General features: G+C 44.7%; 1 protein-coding gene, 1 long non-coding RNA gene and 1 pseudogene across 8 annotated transcripts in view; all 3 read right to left on the reverse strand.

Annotated features, from left to right (window-relative positions):
- LOC147021069 (myocyte-specific enhancer factor 2C-like) overlaps window positions 1-5994 on the reverse strand; it is a 91998-nt gene extending 86004 nt beyond the window's left edge. For 2 of the 6 annotated variants that reach the window (XM_085890802.1, XM_085890803.1), the window contains exon 1: window positions 5685-5994. The gene's annotated coding sequence lies outside the window, so the exon portion shown is untranslated. Of the gene's footprint in view, window positions 1-5080; window positions 5335-5559 lie in introns of those variants that run through there. The other 4 variants (XM_085890801.1, XM_085890797.1, XM_085890798.1 and 1 more) reach the window with 4 other exon arrangements.
- LOC147021070 (signal recognition particle RNA) lies at window positions 2691-2831 on the reverse strand (annotated as a pseudogene).
- A 12345-nt stretch (window positions 5995-18339) lies between the features above and the next one.
- The window catches only part of LOC147021071 (uncharacterized), a 29709-nt gene continuing 24682 nt past the window's right edge, over window positions 18340-23366 (reverse strand). For both annotated transcript variants that reach the window (XR_015060708.1, XR_015060709.1), the window contains exons 4-5: window positions 19967-20120; window positions 18340-19094 (exon numbers count right to left, since the gene is read on the reverse strand). This is a non-coding gene — a long non-coding RNA (uncharacterized LOC147021071). The remainder of the gene's footprint in view (window positions 19095-19966; window positions 20121-23366) is intronic.

A 23366-nucleotide genomic window follows, 5' to 3' on the forward strand; every position in this document is an offset into this window, starting at 1 on the left:
AAATGAAAACCAATTGGCCTTTTTGGATGTGGAGGTTCGCCACAAGCCTGACGGCTCCTCAACGACTTTGGCTTACAGGGAACCAACCCACACCAGGAACAGATTACTGGATTTTAACTGCTGCAACCCAATCTCCCGCAAATACAGTGCAGCACGGACCTCAGCAGCTCGGGCATGGACGGTGTCATCATTCAAAGCCGATTCAATTAAATAAATCAGATTAGTTAGAGGAGTCCTGCTCAAAAACTGGGAACAAGGAGATACACTCCAACTTGAAAGAACAAAAACTGACAGAACGGAAAGAGCCAGACATGCTTGAGCACCGTGTCCTGCCATACTACCCGGGCCTTTCAGAAAGTATGTAGCGTACAGATCGGCGTAGCCTACAAGCCTCTACGCACCATCCGTAATGTCATCTCAAAACTCAAGGACCCCAAACCAACTGGTGAGAAATCTGGAGTAGTTTACCATTTGTCATGCAAAGACCGTGACCAATTATACATTGGTGAAACTGGAAGGAATTCAAAACGACGACGAGATCAACATGATCGAGCAATTAGGCTTGGAAAGGTGACCCAGTCAGACATAGCACGTCTTTGCCTCAAATTTGACTTTGATGGGACCAGTGTCCTAAAACGACACAGGATGATTTTGGAATCGTGGCACGTGAAGAGCCGGGAGGGTGGTCTAACTGGGGAGACGGTCGACATACCCACACAATACACACCTCTGATGCAAATGACGAAAACTTGATGGTGCAAACAGCTGGATAAGGTGAGCAACAATCGACAACACTCTCCCTCTCCCAAACACCACATCCACTTGCGCACAACACCCAACGAGAACTCCCAACAATCACACAACCAACACCCCATGAAGTCAGACATGAAACCAACCATGTTGGTGCCCTGGAAACACAAAACAACAAGCGTACACACATGCATCACCAGACCAAGTGCAAGTTAAAAATAATAATAATAATAATAATAATAATAATAATAATAATAATAATAATAATAATAAATAAATATTAAAATAAAAACTCCATTTGAACTCCAGTGGTCAGCACATGACAGCTCATTTCCAGTCATATCAGCAATAAAAAACCGGACACGTGGCGAGGTCTATCGGCCTGACGAAGCCCGCTGTGAAGCGGGTGAAACGTCACCCGAGATCGGGTCTGCTCTTCCACATTGCTGAAATCAGCAGAGTACATCCAGTGGACTTTTGGTTGCAAGCAATTTAGGTCGCAAACTTTTCATGCCGCCCAAAACGACAAACATTTCGACAAAGTCAGCAAGACAAAAGGTTGTGTCAATCTACCCGAGATGAGAACGGATGACATTTTGGAACATCAAGCAACACGCAAATTAGGCGGCTTGCTTTCCAGAGTTGCTATTCTGGGCTTAATAATTATGGCACATTCATTTGGAAATGCAGCGGCCTGTCTGGCCCAGATGTTCGCCTCTGTGATGTAATCGTGCCTAGTGACATCAGGCATTATGCACCGGCAGGGGGCTGATTGAACAATATTGCTTCACCTGCCATTAGCAAGAGATCTGGCTGCCTGAGAACGCCCCGCTGCCCATGACATCAGACTAAAGTACAGGTTAGGCCAAGGTTCTGCCATACGCTGGCATTGAAAATAAAATAACATAAAATGAAAAAAAAAAAACAAAAAAAAAAAAACTCACCCACCCACAGATCGAGCAATCCATTCTCAGAACGCGACATTTATACGGATATACAGTTCGGTGTGTGTGTGTGTGTGTGTGTGTGTGTGTGTGTGTGTGTGTGTGTGTGCGTGTGTGCGTGTGCTCGGGCCCGTTAACCAATAGCAATACGGACGACAGCAGAGGTAAATAAATTGTATAATCACCACTACACAATACGTGACCCCATTTTCTACCCCCTCCATCTTCAATCACAAATACTCCTACCTTATCTCTCCGTCCAAGTGCACGGCGAGGTGTACATACATTCCTAACTCCACGATTGGTGACGCCGATCAACATTCTCCTGCTCCACAAGTGTTTCAACCCCCATCTGCCCTTGCTCAACAATGCTTGGGTAAATGTACAATGGTGATGTAGTTGTTGTATTATAATAAATAAATAAAATGCCTGCATCTAGCCGCAAGGGGGGGGTGGAAGTTATTGGATGGGTTTCTTTTGAACATGACCTAGATGCACTGCAGCTAATCACTACCAGGTGAGGCATGAGAGACGCTTCGTTCTTGGAGGAAGTGGCTCGGCTGTAGATTTGTGTGTTGTAATCTACAGATCTTGGTCTTCAAAAAAAAGACAAAAAAAAAAAAAGGTTCAGGGTGGGTAAGACAACTGTTTACATAACGGAAGATGGAGAATGATTATTGGCATCTTCCAAGAGCAGAATGGAGATGGGATTGTCGTGACGATACCAAATGGAACCTCGCGTGAAATTCAACGTTTCGATCCGACAACGATGCAAACCCAAGTGAAGTATGGAGAACCCCTTCCTCAACGCGTGCAACCTTTCTCAGCCGAACAGTTGTTGGACTTTTACGATGTTGTTGTCGTTCGTCTTTCGGCTGCTACCGTTAGGGGTCGCCACAGCGGATCATCCGTTATGATCCGCATACTGATTTGGCACAGGTTTTACGCCGGATGCCCTTCCTGACGCAACCCTGGTCGCCTCTTCCGACACAGGGATAAGGATTGGGTTTCGCCATGATTCCGGGCTGCCCTACGCCCTCTCATAGCGTGGCCCAGCGCAGGGCTCCCGTCCTCAAGCGATCCTCCAACCCAAGCCTCCGAGTAGCCGGATTACAGGCGCACGCCACTACGCCCGGTAGTTATTGGACTTTTATGATGTGAAAGATAAATTAGATCGATGAAAATGTGATCAGGTAGGCACCCCGACTCAACGGCGTGATGATGACAGCGTCCGCTCTGAATCTGGGAAGTCGGTGGCTCAAACCGTGGCCGAGTCGAACCAAAGACTTGTTTTTATGGTAGGTGTTGCTTCTTTGGTTGATGCTCAGCATTTACACAGATTGAGCAGGGACAAACCGCTGGGAAGGCAATGGCAATCCACCGAGTGGAACCCTCACCAAGAAACTGTGTCGGCAACCACCGACGCTCTGTAAAGAGGGTGGTATAGTTTAATATAATAATAATAATAATAATAATAATAATAATTCCTTTTGTACCATAAAGGCACATAGAGCTGCCGAGGCTGTTTCATTGGCAAGGAGTACAGTCCTGGATGGGTCGCCACTCCATAACTCCGAACGGTTATTACCCCAGTACACTGGTACCCATTTCACCGACCTCGGAAGGATGATAGGCTGAGTCAACCCCACCTGGTGTCAATTCAACAGCTGACAGGGGGTTTGAACTCAGGACCCTAAGGTCCCAAGCCAACACCAGGCATACGGTACATTTTAAGGACTCACAATTACCAAAACGTCCTAAAATGTTTTTATTTTTTTTTTCAACAAACTTAAATTCATACTCCTCACTTCTCAAATTCATGGAACCGCCTTCCAGAAGCCGTTCTTTCCCACTCTTCCCTCCATGGCTTTAAAGAGGCAGAGCACCGCCACCTTGTACCATTCCCGAACCTGATCCACAACCTTTATTACCCCCATTAACCCTTCCTAACACAACCCTCAAACTTACTGGCTTCAGCATTTCCACCACTCCTCCCTTTCTTGAAAGTTTATCTCCTTGACGTTTGTGCCCAATTGTTGCTCCACCAACCCACTGTCAATTGAACCTTCCTCTTGGAGAGACAGACTTCAACGATCGGTTCAAATCCATCAGATTGCATTTGATCAAATTTAGAGGATGATGCTGATGAGGTTATCACAACAGAACCGATTGCTCGAGGACGGCTCAGCACGGTAACAGGCCAAGCATGTCGGAGCTTTCATAAAACCCCACTTGGGGGCACACAAGGACATTTGCAGGAAGACAACAATTTGTTCTAAACTGAACACGAAGACCTACACGACTAGAAAACCTTGACGCCTCTCGAATGTTCTTCCTGGATAGTTTTGTGATCCTGACTCAATTCGAGTGAATAATCACCAATACCTGGGTTATATGGCCATTTTACCAGGGCCAAAATGGTCACCATGTACACGTCAAAACACCGCAACATCTGCACAAGTGAACAATCCCACAGGATGGTGGCATTTACCTTGGAGCAGTCACTTCTGGGTTCGATTCCCGACCCATACAATGACAGATTTGATGACGTGTGTGGGGCCGGGCGGTGAATCCCCTTTGGATGGACGTTAAACTTGGTACCCTCAATCTGCTGGAGCGTTGGATGGACGTAAAAATAAATAGTCAGTGGAACGGCAGGCCAGGCCAGCAGGTTCGTGAAAGACTACAACCCCTCCCCCCCCCCCCCCCAAGACGACCTCCTTAACGTGGGAATAATTGGGGCTGCTAAAGTAGTCGCAGTAGCAACACCTGCACAGGTTAACTACCCGGTTTGGAAGGACCAGGTAATAGGTGTGAACGCGAACAATGCTCGCAATATTCATGTCGAACCTCAGGTGTCGACACTTTGGGGGGGGGGGGGAAATTTCACCTCCCTCCCCAATTCAAAGTGAATAACCCCCCCCCCCCCCCGTGTAGGATAAATACCAAAAAAAAAAAATCATCAAGAATATTACTTCCATAAATGAGAAAATAAAACAATAATCAAAACCTCAAAACGTGAGAGATTTGGATCATCATGGCACGAATCCATGTAAACCATGAACAGGTGATGTTACGACGAGCTCACCTGTTCAACCGATTCCGATTCAGGTAGCTGATGACGTCATCACAATTTCTCTAAACAAATAAATAAACAAACAAATGGGGGGGGGGTTCTCCTTCTCAAGGACCCAGGTTTATGTCGCTCGGGTGAACGAACGAACTTTTGGACAAGGATGAACATCGGGGGGGGGGAGGGGGGGGGCACAGTTCACGTCACAAAAAAATAATTAATTAATTAACATTTTCGATTAACAATACGAAATCTAAATCATTCACGGCAAGCTCGATTTAAATAGCATCGCTCATCGTGTTCACGAACTCACGTTCATGGATCAGTCCCAAGGAAGCTGCTGCCAAGTGTTTATTTACTTGCTCATCATTCCTGGGTCCCTTTTCCTCATTAACACAACTCGTGTTCACACACCACAATATACAATTTTGTGAAAGCAACTTCGGAATACTTTACATCCAGACGATCGCGAACACAAGAACATCGTGGTTTGGGTGCACACGCGAAGCACGGCGTGCTCCGCGATGCGGAACCTCCTGCTAGCACGATTTCGGGATCGAAGACCGGACGGTTTCGGAGGCGGGTGTGACCGAGACACACACACACACACACACACACACACACACACACACACACACACACACACACACACACACACTTCAGGCAAGAAATAAAGCCGGCCGTCCAGTGAAATTCACGTGCGGTAGACCGACGTCGTCTTTTGTTCGCTCCATTACCCGAACGACCCCAAACAATTCGGACATGATAAACCAGAAATAAATCCGACCACACCTGGACGAACGGAGCACTCGACCATGACCAGGTGAGTGCAAAACACGCGACACCTTCTCGACACGGACTCGCCTGCCTGGATAAACACCGTGTACTCAAAGGTCCACGAACCGCCCTCCACCCACCGATGATGGACCGCCGAACGACCAACGACCAAGCGGCTGCCGGACCCTCGATACTTTGGAATCCAAGTGCGCGGTAGTCCTGCGGTTCGCTAAGACCTCCAGCGTCCTGCGCACGACGCGCTCGAGTGGTGCATATAAAAGTCGTGTGGATGGGCGGGAAATCGCTTTCCGTTCCGCCGCCTACAATTATGGGGATCTGTGCACAACGGCTGGAAAAGATCAGCGAACCGCTTTGGAGCAATCAGCTCCAATAGGTAGTCGTGGATCACCCACTCTCGGAACGCTCTCCACCCCGCCCACTCTGTCCTCGGCCCCGCCCACTCTGTCCTCGGCCCCGCCCACTCTCGGAACGCTCTCCACCCCGCCCACTCTCGGAACGCTCTCCACCCCGCCCACTCTGTCCTCGGCCCCGCCCACTGTCCTCGGCCCCGCCCACTCTCGGAACGCTCTACACCCCGCCTACTCTGTCCTCAGCCCCGCCCACTCGCTCGCTCGCTCCACGTGTTGTCGCACGCGTTGGTGGTTTCTCACCTCACCTCCCCCCTCCTCCTCCTCAACCTTGCCTTGAGCGCTTTCGAACACAAATACTCGAACCAATCCAAGAGCGGCTACAAATCACGATAAGAACGCCGCTGAGCGAGTGAGCGGACAAAAGAGAAACCAAAAAGAAAACGCGGGATCGAAGGAGCGCTTTAAAACCGAACCGCACGATCTGTTTCAGGCCGTTTGACGTCACAATGAAGAACCATTTGATCCGACGGGAAGGTTAATGGGCGCGTCCTTTGTCAAAAGGAGGAGCTGCACACAATGGGGACCTCGTGCCTTTTTCAACCCCTCACCCTCCTCACCCTCCTCCTCCTCCTCCTCCTCCTCCCGCCGTTTATTCTCAACGCGAGGATAACCCCGCACGCCTCGCTCTTGGACCCTCTCGCCAAACAAATAACACCCGCGTCCGGATTCAACAAGTTCGTCGTAATTACGTCACGAGTGGAATGGTCACGGAATGATGGCGACCTCGTTTTAATCTCACCGCAAACGACAAATCGTCGTGACGCGTAACGTGCACGTTAAACTAGTTACTGTAACCAACCTGATGCCTGGATGGGCCCTGCGCCGGAAACGAGGGTCGGGTCGAGTTCGGGTAGTTAGTGTCGTGTGTTTTTACCGTCGAGTGTGGTGCGGGTCAAGTGAATCCGTGTTACACTAGTATAGTTAGCAAACGAGGATGATGGGAAAGCCGAAAGGCACCGAATGAGCGGAAACGAAGGTTTCCTCTTTTCTCACTGAGGATCGAACCGGGTGCGAGACCAGTAAACGCTTAACTAGCTCCGAACCGGGAGTGAGGCTCATTAACACATAACTAACTCAGAACCGTGTGCGAGACCTGTAAACGCTTAACTAGCTCCGAACCGGGTGTGAGGCTCATTAACACATAACTAACTCAGAACCGTGTGCGAGACTCATTAACGCTTAACTAGCTCCGAACCGAGTGTGAAGCAAGTTAACACTTGATGAGCTCCGAACTGGGTGCGAAGTGAGTGAATGCTTGACTAAAACCGAACCGGGTGCAAGGCTAGTTAAGGCTTGACGATCTCCAAACTGGGTGTGAGGCTTATTAACACTTAACGAGCTTCGAACCAGGTGTGAGGCTGTTACATGCTTAACTAACTTAACCGGGTGCAAGGCTAGTTAAGACTTAACTATCTCCAAAGCACGTGCGAGGCGAGTTAACGCTTGACTCGCTCTTAACCGGGTGCAAGGCAAGTAAACGCTTAACTAGCTCTGAACCGGGTGCGAGGCTAGTTAATGCTTGACTGGCTGGGGTAAACGTTTGAGAATGGCTCAACGCTGTCCGAGACTCCGAACTTCGTTGTGTAATCTATGGATTGCTCTACTCGTTCGGTTTCCCTTTTGGTATTCAGACTGACTTCCGAAAAGAGCAGCTTGGTTGGAGGTCTTCTGGTGGTTTAAACATGGAGCCTCAAACTTACTCCATGTGGATCGATGTTGTACCAGTATGGTGAATAGCAGGGTTGGAGGTCTTCTGGTGGTTTAAACGTGGAGCCTCAACCCTACTCCATGTGGACCGATGTTGTACCAGTATAGTGAATAGCAGGGTTGGAGGTCTTCTGGTGGTTTAAACGTGGAGCCTCAACCTTACTCCATGTGGACCGATGTTGTACCAGTATGGTGAATAGCAGGGTTGGAGGTCTTCTGGTGGTTTAAACGTGGAGCCTCAACCTTACTCCATGTGGTCCGATGTTGTACCAGTATAGTGAATAGCAGGGTTGGAGGTCTTCTGGTGGTTTAAACGTGGAGCCTCAACCTTACTCCATGTGGTCCGATGTTGTACCAGTATAGTGAATAGCAGGGTTGGAGGTCTTCTGGTGGTTTAAACGTGGAGCCTCAACCCTACTCCATGTGGACCAATGTTGTACCAGTATAGTGAATAGCAGGGTTGGAGGTCTTCTGGTGGTTTAAACGTGGAGCCTCAACCTTACTCCATGTGGACCGATGTTGTACCAGTATAGTGAATAGCAGGGTTGGAGGTCTTCTGGTGGTTTAAACGAGGAGCCTCAACCTTACTCCATGTAGACCATGCTATACCAGAATGGTGAATGGTGTAATAATAATAATCATAATAATGCGTTATTTTATCATTGAAATGTTCAACACAACAGAAGACCACGAGGTCCATCAAGCTTGTACATTGGTTGACAACCTGTTGCCAGGAAACTTGTGAATGCTAGATCTGTTTTTCAAGTGCTCAGTGTCAAGCAAGGAAGCAGCACGAACCATGGCTTGACTAGGAAGGAGGAACTTCGAGCGGACGTTCCACATGACCATTAGGTCACCAACCCTGCCGGATGGTAATAACCGGTACTGGTGCTTTCTTAGCCTTAACCCAGTGAACGTGAAATCACTCTACCAACAAGCTGTTGTCAGGTGTACAAAAGGATGTATTCAGTTATTCCTGAGTTTTACCCGCAGATCTGGACGGATTCGGATGAAAGTTGGTGGACAGGTTGGGTGTGAGTATCTGGGGGTATCGCAACGGGGTCCTGGGACCCTCTCGGCCTCGGGGGACCCCCCTCCCGACGTGTTGATGTTCAAAATACTGACCAAAGAGTTCTATTCGTTCCCTTCATTTTCTTTTGTTTTGTTTACTTCGCACGAATCTGCATATTAAATCACATAATCACCTGCAACCTGCCGTGATTTGCTTATCAAATCACATTCAATGATCACCCAGCACTTCGTGTCACATGTATTATGACGTAGAGATGGAGGGATTGATAAAAATTATTGCCCAAGTTAAAGTTTAATGAACCCTTAACGGGCTTGTTAATCACAGTTAATTTTAATTAACCCTTTAAACTTTCTGAGCAGCACAACTCATTTACACCTGAACGAAGTCTTGATTGGTCCAGCTAATTCGTGATTATGATGCAAAGAACCACAAGATAAATGTATTAATGTTTTTAAATAATTACACTTAGAAAAATAAACAACATCATCATTGCATTAATTTTGAGCTAACTACCGTGGGTTCGAATCTCGACCCGGCTGTAAACCTGCATCCTGGTGTTTCCCCCCATAAATTCGTGCACCGTCCGAGGGAGGGACATTAAGCCGGCGGTCCCGTAGACCGGCGTTAGTTACCTCCGTCACCGAAGTTTTGTGTTTTCAACCCCAGTCTGTCTGTGAGCAGGATCTCTCAAAACTTTGTGGACGGATTCGGACGAAACTTGGTGGACAGGTTGGGTGTGTGCGACGAGGACGAAACGATTTTGGTGAAGATCCGAATCCGGGTCCAGATATGAGAATTATTTATATATTTATTTTTAAAGTGATTCTTCACCATTGAATGACAGAGGCGAAAACGATATGTAGGATGTTTCAAAAAGTTATGGACAGATTGTGACAACTAGGTTAATGAGTTAGTTTGGTGACAATAACGAGCCGATTAGATGTTGGTTTTGGTCCGAATCTAGATCCGGCCCATCAGTGGGATACAAATCTTACCGTTCATCCTGGCGGAGGTATGGGCCGAGTGACTAACCCTAACTAGCCTACCTACCCCTCGGTATGGGCCTAGTGACGAGTGCTCTACCGAGTGCCATTCTAGTTATCCCGCGCAAACAAAGCGAAAAGGAGGATTAAGCAATTGCTTCACGTCTGTCCGTCCGTCCGTCTCTGTCATGTCAGTTTATGATGGAGTACGGCAGATTTAAATTGAATGTTGTAGTTGGAACATGAATCGGAAGACAAATCTGCCATTTTACTGCATATTAGCTCTGGATTCTTCCCGCTCGCACACGCACAGAGAGGAGTGACATCATATTTTTACTCTGGCTGGCTGGCAGTTAAACAACAATATTGAGAATCATGACAAACAGGAAACTTACTGTCTTAATGACGTCATAAAGGAATACAAACAATAGGCACAAAGAACTAATGTAACGTGTTCGTTACAGTTCCTTCATAAAGTATTCACACCCCTCGACTTTTGTCACATTTTGTTGTTTCAGCCTGAATTTGAAATGGATTAAATTTAATTTTTTTTGTCACCGATCTACACAAAATACCCCACAATGACAAAGTGAAAACATGGTTTTAGAAATTTTTACACGTTAATTAACAAGCTCAAATGAGCTCAGATCCTCGTCCTCTTAATGATGACGTCATAAAAAAAACGAATACGACGTCATTGTGATGTATGAGGTTTGCGATAAATTATCTGTGCTAATGCCCGGCTTGATTCCCGCAAACAAAATTCGAACAGCTTGCCGAGTTTCGGAGATAATTTTTTAAGGCGATTTCCATTAGCGGAGATATTTTGACGTCATAACTTTTTTTTTCTCGGAGGAATTTTCAAAATCGGAGATGGTTACTGTCTGCGCAGGGTATTTTTACATACATATGCCAAGTTTCAGGAAGTTTCGATGAAAACTGTAGGCTGTGAAACAAAAAAGTCCACAAGAAGAAGACGAAGAACAACAACGTGAGTAAGACTTGGAGATCCTCCACGAGGATCTAAAAATGAAAAGATGAAACGTCTTGCGTCAATAAGTATTCAATCCCCTGAGACAATACTTTGTAGAAGAGCATTTGACAGTGATTACAGCTTCGAGTATTCTTGGGAATGTCTGGATCAGCTTTGTACATCTGGAGTTGGGGATTTTTTCCCATTCTTCCTTGCAGATTTGCTCCAGCTCTGTCAAGTTGGATGAGAAGCGTCGGTGAACAGCAATCTTCAAGTCTTTCCACAGATTCCCAATGGGATTCAAAAGTCTGGGATTTGGCTCGGCCACTCAAGGACTTTCACGTTCTTGTACTGAAGCCATTCCAGTGTTGCTTTTGCTGTATGCTTGGGGTCATTGTCCTGTTGGAATATAAATCTTTGCTACAGTCTAAGGTCTTTTACACTCTGAAGCAGGTTCTCCTCAAGGATTTTCCTGTATTTGGCTCCACTCATTGTTCCCTCGATCCTAACAAGTCTCCCAGTCCCTTCCGATGAAAAGCATCCCCATAGCATGATGTTGCCACCACCATGCTTCACCGTAGGGATGGTGGTAGATGGGTGATGAGCTGTGCTCGGTTTCGGCCAGACATAGCGCTTTGCTTTTCTGCCAAAAAGACTTCAATTTTCATCTTATCAGATAATATAATCTTGGCTTCGTGCTTTGAGTCTTTCACGTGCCGTTTTGCAAACCCACGTGCACTGTCACGTGCCTTTTCCTCAGGAGTGGTTTCCGTTTGGCCACTCTCCCATAAAGCCTAGATTTGTGAAGTGCTGCAGAGATTCTTGTCCTTCCAGCAGGTTCTCCCATCCCAGCCAAGGAACTCTGTAGTTCTGTCAGAGTGGTCATTGGGTTCTTCGTAACCTCCCTCATCAAGGTCCTTCTTGCCCAGTTGCTCACTTTGGTCAGACGGCCAGCTTGAGAAAGAGTCTTGGTAGTCCCACATTCTTTGCATTTCCTCATGAGAGAGCTCACTGTGCTCTTGGGAACTTTCAACACTATAAATTGTTTTATAATCTTCCCAGATCTATGTCTCCTCACAATTCTATCTCAGAGTTCTACAGAGAGTTCATTGGACTTCATGGTAGAGTTTCTGCTCCGACATGCACCGTCAACTGTGGGACCTTATCGAGAAAGGTGTGTTTCTTTCTAAATCATGTCCAATCAGTTGGGGAAGTGGGGGAGTGAGGAAGGAAGGGGGAGCGACGGGCGGTGGAAGTAGGGTAGGCAGATTAAGAGGAGTGAGGAAGGAGGGGGGAGCGACGAGGATTGGAGGAAGGGAAGGCAGCGTAAGGCAGCATGAGGGGAGGGCAAGGTAAGGCAGCGTGAGGGGAGGGTCCATCCGGACATAACCACCATGCGGCGATAACCACTGTCCAGGTTCATCAAGGAAAGGCAGCGTGAAGGAAGGGCAAGGTAAGGCAGTGTGAGGGGAGGGTCCATCCTGACATAACCACCATCCAGGTATGTCAGGGGAAGGCAGCGTGAGGGAAGGGCAAGATAAAGCTGTGTAAGGGGAGGGTCCATCCAGACATAACCACTGCTCGGATACATGCGGAGATAACCAGCATCTTAATACGTGCAGAGATAACCACCATTTGGGCAAAACCACCGTCCAGATACGTTTAGAGACAGACAGACACACAGACAGAGAGAGAGAGAGAGATGGGGGGGGTGGGTGGAGGAGAGTCCTCTACTGTATTCGGAGGGGGTGGAGCAAGAATGGGACAGAGAGATGGGTAGGGGGAGATGGATTAGCAGAGACATCATGTTATTCTTTCTGAAGACACACACACACACACACACACACACACACACACACACACACACACACACACACACACACACACACACACACACACACACACACGGCTGATATCGGCAATTTTTCGGGAATCGGCAGGTTGGAGTCAGTGTGATTACTGACTACAGTATGTGCTGTATACAACCCAGAAACCTTGAGTATCTTTCACCCGTTTTGGAAGAATTTTAATAAATGTTTCTAGAAAACAATGCTGCATTATACACGTTTCAAGATTTGCATAAACATTATTTTTTATCAACAACTGCTAATGTGATGGGTGAAATAATAATAATAATAATAATAATAATAATAATAATAATATTTTTTTAAATGGCCTCTGTCATTTGGAAAACATGTTACTATGACAAATGGCTCAGAAATCTGGTGTTGTCAGATTGTAAGCTCACAAAGAGAAACTCCATAACGTTTCTAAAGCAAACCCGATTCATATCAACATAACCAATTGCTTTAGAAACAGCCGCGAGGACGAAGGGAAACGCGATTGCTCGTGCGCCATTGAGGTTAAAAGTGAAAACCCACTGTACCTGTACGTCTGGACCTCCATCCTGATCGTACCAAGATAATGTGTTACCCGAGCATCAATTCTTGACGTCATACATTCCAAGCGTACCTGACTCCATTAAAGCGCGAGTTAAATTTGTTTTTCCACATTTAAAAGGTAATGGTTGCTTTCCCGCCAAGTCTGTGAAATCACCGGGCGAGGAGCCTCCACTCCTGCATGGCAAACACGGCCTGTTCCAAGTTCCGTACAAAGTTCTGCATGGATCAAGTACACAAAAAGGAGAACAACAAAGGCTTACCTTTTCAATATAATTCTTTAAATATGGAATTCAAGTGAAAAATTAACAAAAATTCAATTCAGAGAAAACACAAAATGTCGCTCAACGCTTTTCGCTGCTCGAATCAACATGGAAGAACTCCGAACACAAGGTTGATGGAGGTTTTTCTAATTTTTTGTTTGTTTCTTTTTCGAATGCAGTAAACGATGAAAATACATCACACAAAAAAAGTTAAACAAAGCAATGTTATCTAAAAATGAAAATGCACATTTTCAGCCGGCAAGGCACCACGCGAGGGACCGCAAGTCATCGCGGGCCCAACACAGTCGGTTGATGTGAGATGCTCCGTTTTTTTTTTTTCTAATGTATGTCGAAGGCATTCGATAACATGAGTGAGGAAAGTGGAAAAAGAAAAAAAAACTAACGTGAAGAAATCATTGCGACCTGTTCCAAGTCAAGGCATGGTTGAGCTGGCCAAAAACATAGCGGCTGCAGACCCCAGCGAGGTAACCCAGGAATCGCCTTAAGACCCATATTGAGCAAGGTGGCCGAAGACGCACCTGATAAAGAATATAAATAAATAAGGCCGTTAATTATCTTCAAAAGGAGTGTTTTAATTAACCCAAATGCCCAATTTTCACTCCTGCACTTCCTTGGAGTTCTCAAAGTATGCATGCAAAGTTTCAGGCTGCTGGGTTTCATGCTTTTGGAGTTATGGAGGACACACACACACACACACACACACACACACACACACACACACACACACACACACACACACACACACACACACACACACACACACACACTTATTAGTATTGATTAACATGGGCTGTCAACACAATAACCCCATCAAACATCATCACCATCAACTCGTCTATCGTCGCTATCATCAACATCGCCATTGCATTATTGGATCAAGTTTATCATCATCATTATTATTAAAGGTAAGTTTCATGATCTTAATAACTCAATAAAATAAACTTTATTTTGTGTTCTTTAATAACCATTTTCTTCATGAAAAATAAATATCACAAAGAATGCACAAACATGCTAATTAAGGGTACAGTTTGGACAAATTTTCATGTTGAAGTTATGAACCATGTTTTCCCCATTACCCCCCACCCCCCACCACCTAAGTTTGCAGATTTGAGGTTCATGGGGATTTTCAAGAACGTACCCACCCCCACCCCACGAACGGCAACCCACCTGTATATACCTGAACACTGCGTGGGATATTGTGTTCTATGATCCCTCGAGTAACCTCGTTGGTGAATGTTAAAGATCCCACCCGTGCATTCAATCGTGAAGAGTCGGCAACTTATCACCAACGCCATGAACATATTGTTACGGATATGGAAACCTTGTGCACACAAACAGCCAGAGTCCCTAAGCTTAGTTATTTCGATAAGTATGTTTACAGTTAGAATCCCTCCTTCTGTCGATTGGGAATTTCGTGAGTGCGCTACGAGTTATTTTTTTAGTTAGGTTTTTTACAACAACTACAACAACAACAACTACTACATCCACTACAACAACGCCACCATCCCGCACTCGACCGTCGCCATTGCCCACGTGTTTTTGGCTGAAGGCATGGGCGGAGCCTCCGTCGCCTCAGATCAAGGCTCCGTCCCAAGGAAGGGCATGGACCGTTTCCTCCAGCCAATGAGCGAAGGGCGAGCATGACACGCACGCCCCAGCAAATCGGGAGGTGACCACGAGTCGTCCGACAACCCATCATCCAATCAGGGTTCGAGATAGAGGAGAAGAGACCCCTCCCACCTCAGTAGAGTGGAGTAGTTGTTTGGACCAGTGTTCGGCAGAGAGGAGATCGTGGCGATTGCAGAGCGGTCTGCGGTCGTGGTTCGAGAGCGGTCTGCAGTCTTGGTGATGACAATGCCAAGGTCGTGGGTTTGAGTCCCACTGTGGTGGTTCGGGTCGGTGTGACCACATGAGGAGGGACAGGTACCCTGGCCTGTCTCTACCGACTGAAGACCCATTGAAGTCCATTTTCTTTTGTGTGTGTGTGTGTGTGTGTGTGTGTGTGTGTGTGTGTGTGTGTGTGTGTGTGTGTGTGTGTGTGTGTGTGTGTGTGTGTGTGTGTGTGTGTGTGTGCGCGTGTGTGTGTCCGTGGGCCCCGTCTGTAAGTAGAATCGTATAAGTGTTTTCCTTTCCTTGTAAATTACATTTTCTTTATTCGTGATAACTCTGCTCTGTGTCTCCCCTCCCCGATTATTCTTTGTTAAATAAACCCGTGTTAAATGTTCCAGTTCGTTGTTCATGCTTTCCTCCATTGGCCTAGCATGGTACGTATTGAGAAATAGTAAAGCCGTTCGTGCCGTAAATTGTTCATTTGGTCCGGCATGGCTTTGGTAACTTCCGCTCGGTTACGCCGGATCCGAGTCGGTGATAGCGACTCAATTCGGACTAAGTCGGTCGAGGGTGTGGTTTTCCCCGGTAGTTGGATGACGTGGGTATTTAGGTATATTGAAATTAGGCAATTAACCCTACCCCACGCCATCGAAATATTGGCGACCACGGTCCGCTAAGGAACCCGCGAACTCTCGGACTTATCCGAGAGTCACGACCTAAATTCCGGGTGTTCAGTGTGAGACGACTCCACTGCTCCACCTAGTGGTCGTTTATCGCCACCAGACCCCGGCCCACAACAATATTACACATTCCGCCCAAAAACTCTCACCAACTCGAGTACACCAAACTGAGGATTGATGTCCATCATGATGTGCTCATTGGTCGTTGAAGAGACCAATTTGTGACCGACAGGTTCTGATGCACTCGTTGCAGATTCGATCCTGGTTGGCAGGGTAGGTTTAAAATCCCACAGTCTGAGTGGATCACGGTCTGAGGAGAGGGGAGAGACTACTACCTGTCTGGCAGAAGGATGAGAGATGTCACGGTGGAGAGGAGAATCATCAGCAAAGAGAAAGAGGATTTTCTGGAGAGTCAGTGAGATGATTGATGAAGATTAGAAATAATATGGGGCCTAGAACACTGTCTTAGGGTCCCCCAACCTTGAAAGGGAGACAAAATGAAAGAGTTCTGTTGAGAGCCACGTGTTGTCTACAAGAGGGGAGGATGTCAGTAGTCCAAGAGTGGAGTTGCCCTTGGAGTCCATTGGTGCAGAGTTTGGAGAGCACGGCAGGATGCCAGACTGTATCAAAAGCTCGAGATATGTCCAGAGATGGCCCTGATCTCATTCGTATGCAATACAAGGCTGTGGGTATCATCATTGGCTGAGGGCACGGTTGTGCCCGTTGATGCAATGCCCCTATTACCTGTACACTGGTACTCATTCCGCCGACCTCAGAAGGATGACAGGCTGTCAACCCCACTAGGTGTTAATTCAATGGTGGGGCAGGGCTCCTACTCAGGACCCTAAGATCCCAAGTCAGCCACCTAAACAACTGATAAGCCAACACTAGGCTTGGCCCTGATCTCATGTCTGATATTGATGGCCTTCACCATTGTTGGGAGAGTAGAAGCAGCATGTCCAAGATAGAGCGACCAGGTCTGAATCTTAATTAACCTCCGCCATCGAAGATGGATGGAGGTTACTGTTTTCACCCCTGTCTGTTTGTTTGTGAACAGTATTACGGAAAAATTCCTCGACGGATTTCGACGAAACTTGGTGGGGGATTAGGTATGGTCCAAGAATCATGCCATTAGATTTTGGACTTGGTCCAAAGTCCAATATGGCCGCTATGGCGGCCATTTTGAAAAAATATTTTAATTTTTTTTTTGCATTTCTACATGTTTTAAGTGATTTCCAACCAAAAAAAAATTTGTTCGAGAAAAAAAACAAAATTTTGCAACTTTTTTTCAAAAAAATTTCGATTTTATTTGAAAAATATCTGAATTTTTTTTTTTTTGCATTTCTACATGTTTTAAGTGATTTCCACCCCCCCTCCCCCCGAAAAAAATTTGTTAGAGAAAAAAAATATTAAAAATTTTGCAATTTTTTTTGGGGGGCATTTCTACAAGCGTCGATCTAGTTTAGTTTATTCAATTGTGGTTCAGTCGAGTCTGATCCGTTTTGACCTACAATGAATAGGATATCAGGTTCACTTAAGTGACCCAGCAGTATTGGCGGTGGAGGTTTTGCACTCTACGGAGTGCTCCCCCTCTAGTTGATGATCTGAGATGAGGTTGTTGGAGAAAATAAATTATTTTATGTCAACTGTGAGGATGGATTCCATGACCTCACCGACGACTGGAAGCACAGGAAGCCAATTTGGCTGTAGTTAAGGGGATCTGTTTTTGCACCGTTTTTAGCTCGCCTGTTCGAAGAACAGAGAGCTATAGCGATACCCCCAGCGTGAGCAGGAGCGTCAGCATCAGCATGAAAATGTTAACATTTTTGGTGCAAATTATTTTTTCCTTTCTAATGTTTTTATCAACCACACTATTTTTTATACACCCGATATATATATATATATATATATATATATATATATATATATATATATATATATATATATATATATATATATATATATATATATATATATATATATATATATATATATATATATATATATATATATATATATATATATATATATATCGGGGCATATTATGTGTCGTCCGTCTGTCCGTCCGTTCCTGTCCACACTCTAACTCCCAAAGTTTTCAACTTTCACGTTTCATATTTGGTACTTGGGTAAAGACTGTGGAGACGGTGTGTCGCGACATACGTTAGTCATCTAAAGTGGTTGCCATGGCAACCAGGATGCTATTTTCCATGTAGTAGCACAATTCTGTATATACCTTCTCGTCCAGGCATATATTGTGCTCACTTGCGCTCGTTACTGATTACAATATACAAATACATACATTGCTTTAAAATTATTTGGATCAGACTTCACTGCAATACTTTATAAGAAATAATAATTATTAGACGAGCCTTTTAAAAACAATAAATGTATAAACAGGTGAGCATTGGGTGGCTTTGACACCAACTCTGGTTATGTAATGCTGTGATGTTGGCTGATTTCCAATTTCCCAGGAGGATATCGAAGACCAGTCCTGAAGTGTAAAAAAGAAAATATTTTTTATAAAATAAAACAACAGTCCTGAAGGACACGGAGTCCGCAAATGGCGAATCAATGAACAGCGGGGTCCGACAGGATACAAAAAAAAAGTTCATGTAGATTCCCTCGGTTTTCATCATGAAGCAACATGCCTGTTGTAGGCTATTTTAGATGGGGAAGCTGTCAGATTATTCTACTTGACCTGACCCTCTCGCAGTTGTCAGATAATCGTGAGAGATTTAGGAGGTCATCGAAGTCTTTCAAGGATCTTCCACAGTCCTTCGAAATTCACCGTGTCGAACGGCCTTTGTTAGATCAATAAATGTTGCAGCAAACAGTAGAATGATGCTGTAATCCCAGGTTCAAATCCCACATACTGTTCTGTGCTCATTTGTCCATTCTCTCCGAGCATCCTTGTTATTTCAGGAAAAAGGACATCATGTGTTTAACTTTTTGCATTTCAAGCTCAAGAATATTGTCAAAAATATCAACTTATCAAAATGAGAGTAATTGGTCAGTAAAGATGTTTCCATCACAAACAGTTTTATCGCTAGGTCTTGGCAGTTCACTTTTGCGCTTGTGCTTTGCCAGCTGTGGCCGTGCTGTGCACGTTCCGTACATAGATGTCACATACCGTGCGCTCTCAGCTGCTGATCCTCAGCTCGCCATCGGCTCGCAGGGCGTGACCCAGAACACGACCGTGACTCCTCGTCATTTCTTCATCTCCCACGCTGCGCACCATGTGCAGGTGAGTTTTTTAAAAAAGGTACTAAAAAGGTCTTTACAACATCATGCACCGATTCAAACGATCGCACGCACTGAGCAAAGGCATGGCCAAATCAGATGGTCGGTGTACCCATACTCATTTTTATTACCCGTCACCGACATTGATTTGCCTGGTGTTGGCTTAATGGTTAAGGTGGCTGGCTTCAGATCTGGGGATCTTGAGTTTGAGACCCTGTCATTCCGTTAAATAATACCAGGTGGGTTGACTCGGCCTGTCATCCTAATGAGATGGGCAAAATGAGTACCAGCTTATTGGAAACAAGGAGCACTGCATCAGCGGCACAGCCACACTCCCAGCAATGATGCAACCAGTAGTCACAGGCTGCATCCGAATATATATATATATATATATATATATATATATATATATATATATATATATATATATATATATATATATATATATATATATATATATATATATATATATAAACATTGATTGAGCCATTTGATTTACGATGTTTTTCGAAGTTACAACTGGATAACTGAGAAACTTATGCAATGTTTGGGGGCAGGGGGGGAGGGGGGGAGGGCATCATTCAGTGAAACCCATGGAGTCTGCCACATTGGTTATAAACCAGGTAGATAACTCATACTCACCCAAGATGAAATTACCACTTCACTGAGCTGTTGAGCCAGGGTACTACAGGGTGAGTCATAAGTACTACAGGGTGAGTTGCAGGACACGGTTTTAGTTGCTTATAATTTTTGGCCAAGTGATGTCGAAAACTGCTTTCCAATCGAAAAGCCTTCCAATCTAAAATGCCTCCCCCCCCCCCCTTCCCAAAGATGAAGATTTCATTTAGATGGTGCTGACTTTCCAAAAAGATCCTCGAAGTCTTCTTGCACTCGTTTCATCGTTTGTTTGTTTCTCCTCTCGTGGTACCGCACCACTGATACCAGCCTCTCTTCCACTGTAAATGGACTGGTGTCTGCCATCTTGGTTTAATGTATAGTATTACTTGTATTTTCTGGAAAAAGAAAAAGAAAAAAAAAGAAAACACTTTAAATAGATGGTATAAACAAATCATGTATAAGCAGCTAAAACCTGCTTAGTTTCCTCTTATACGAGCCTCGACTATGTACATACAAAAAAAAGGTGTCCTGGAACTTATGACTCACCCAGTAGACAAGTAGTTCAAAGACCAATCCTTTCTCACGGGAGTGTGGTTTTATGAGTGCGAGTGTGGTCTCAAAACAGCTGCAGGTGGAAGACGATCGGAATTTTAAATCATGAGATCTGAACCCAGGACCCTTCCCTGGCAATTTCCTCCCAAAATCTCTCTTTTCCCACTTCTCCTTTTGTCAATATTATATATATATATATATATATATATATATATATATATATATATATATATATATATATATATATATATATATATATATATATATATATATATTCTCATCCTATATCATCTTGCTTTCCGCAAATCAGCACCATCGATGCTCATGTAATAAATGTACGACTCCTGTGGAACAAAAAGTTGAATCAACACTCAAGGTAAACTGACCTTGAACGATTACGTCATTCAATTTGGAGCTGGATATAGGATAGCCCGGTTTACTTCCCAGGGCTCAACTTACTGATTATGGCCACCCAACAACTTTTATTTATTTAATTTTTTCCCCACTTGGTCCCCAAGTATAGCTCCACTTACTAAAAGAAGATGGTGACTTTTGAGTCAAAGTGAACCTGCGAGATTAAGAATATTATAGCAAGAGATCAAAAGGTGTTCTTTGATTTCAAAATGTGTGTGCGTGCGTGCGTGCGTGTGACAAAGGTGTGTGTGTGTGTGTGTGTGTGTGTGTGTGTGTGTGTGTGTGTGTGTGTGTGTGTGTGTGTGTGTGTGTGTGTGTGTGTGTGTGTGTGACATGTTTTCACCCGTCTGTCTGTTTGTTTGTAACTTGCGAAAATCGAAGACTTTTCAAGTCTATTGGTTGGTTGCGTGCGTTATTCTGTTTGTTTGTTGGTTTATCGCCTACAGGTCACAATTCTAAACTGATCGTCATGAAACTTTACCAAGTTGTAGAGGTAGTCTCAACTGAGAAGCCCATTGATTTTGAGGTTAAAGGTCATCTTGATCGAATTCCTAAAAAAAAAAAAAAAAATCGTCTTTTTTCATCCGATTGACTTGAAAGTTGAACAGGATTTGCATATTGAGTCACTGAATTGGGAAAACCAACTATTCAGGGTCAAAGGTCAACTCAAGGTCAAACTTCTGAAATCAATTTTCAACTGAAAAATCATCAATTCACATCCCATTCACTTGAAGATTAAACAGCAATTGCATCGTCCGTCACTGAATTGGGAACAAAACTATTTTTTGAGGTCAAAAGGTCAAAGGTTAACCTTCTGAAATGAACAATTTCAATCTGAAAAATAATCAATTTCCATTCGATTGACCTGAGCTTTGATTAAAATTGTCATTTTTTATTCTAATGAAATGGACAATGTGATGTATCCATGGCAACCTTTGGCGGGGGGGAGGGGGTGGATTTTGCATCGTGTCTCGTGGTCTGCACGACGTCTTTTCCTTGTTGCTTGCAAAATCGAAGATTTTTCAAGTATATTGGTTCATCGATTTTGTCTGTCTGTCTGTCACAATTACAGGTCACAATTTTGAACCGATCTTCATGAAACTTCACCACATAGTAGTTTGTCATAAGCAAGAAGCTTATTGTTTGAGGTCAAAAGATCAACAATAGGCCAAAGGTCAACAAACGTGTCAAATTTCTAAAATCCTCAATTTTCATTCCATCGACGAGAAATTTGAACAGGATTTTCATCTCAGCTTACTGAATTCAACCACCAATTATTTGAGGTCAACAACTTTGGTGGGATTTCTAAAATTCTCAATTTTCATCTAATTGACTTGAAATTTGAAGAGGGTTTATATTTCAGGTCACTTCATTCAACCATCCAATTATTTTTGGAGGTCAACATGGACCAAATTTCTCATATTATCAATTTTCATCTGATTGACTTGAGATTTGAAGAGGAGTTGCATATTTAGTCAATTAATTCAACCACCAATTACTTTTGAGGTCCAATTTGTTTGATAGATTTCACAAGTATCGTGCTACGCACAACATCTTTCTTGTTTGTCTGTTTGTTTGTGTTCAGGATATCTCAAAATTGTAGACGGATTCCGATGAAATTTGGTGGGCAGGTTGTGTGTGTGACAAGGACAAACTCATTAGATTTTGCTGAAGATCCGGATCCGGCGACGAGAATATTTTAAAGTGATTCTTCACCCTTGACAGATAGGGCTAAACTAATATGTAGCACCATATCTCGAAACTTTGTGAACGGATTTGGACGAAACTTGGTGGACACGTCGGGTGTGCAACGAGGACAAATTGATTTGATTTTGGTGAAGATCTGGATTAGAGAATTTTTTTATATTAAAAAGTGATTCTTCACCATTGAGAGATGAGGCCAAAAACGATACATAGCATATTTCAAAAATTTATTGGGTCTGATATATTCTACTGGATCAGGCATTGTGTGGCAGAAGTATACACTCTACCGAGTGCCCTTCTAGTTATCAATGGTGTACCTTGTCAAACACATCAGATGCAAATTAGTACGAGTTGTCCAGACTCTGTGAGCTCATAAGCCGCAGTAATGAAGGTGCTGAAGAGCATTCTGTACGTGAGGATCAGGAAGAGTGTGGAGATGGAGATAGGGGAAGAGCAGCAGAGGTTTAGAAAGGGTAGGGGGATGACGCATAGGCTGTTCACGCTGAGAAAGCTGGTGGAGAAGAGGTTGGAGGTGCAAGATTAGATGGCATTGGGATTTGTGAACCTGGAGAAGGCTCCACTTGGACCTGGAGAAGGCTCCACTTGGACCTGGAGAAGGCTCCACTTGGACCTGGAGAAGGCTCCACTTGGACCTGGAGAAGGAGAACCTGGAGAAGGTTCCTGGAGAAGTCCCAAATACACTGTTCCAAGAGAGATGGTGATGGCGACATTGAGATGGATGGGAGTGCCGGAAGCAGAAGTAAGGTTGGTAGAAGGGATGTACAAGGGAACGAAGGGAAGAGTCTTGGTTGGTCCTGGGATGTCTGCGTTCAGCGTGAACATTAGTTTGAGGCAGGGAAGCTCTCTCAGCCAACTCATGTTTATCGTGGTGATGGAGCTGGTGAGCAGGAAGGTGATCTTGAGGGGTAGTTTGGGGAGGATGTTGTGTGCAGACTATCTGGCTGTTGTGG

This window comes from Eptatretus burgeri, chromosome 8 (assembly GCF_056783735.1).
Source record: "Eptatretus burgeri isolate ZD-2024b chromosome 8, Ebu_testis_v1, whole genome shotgun sequence".
Lineage (NCBI taxonomy): Eukaryota > Metazoa > Chordata > Myxini > Myxiniformes > Myxinidae > Eptatretus > Eptatretus burgeri.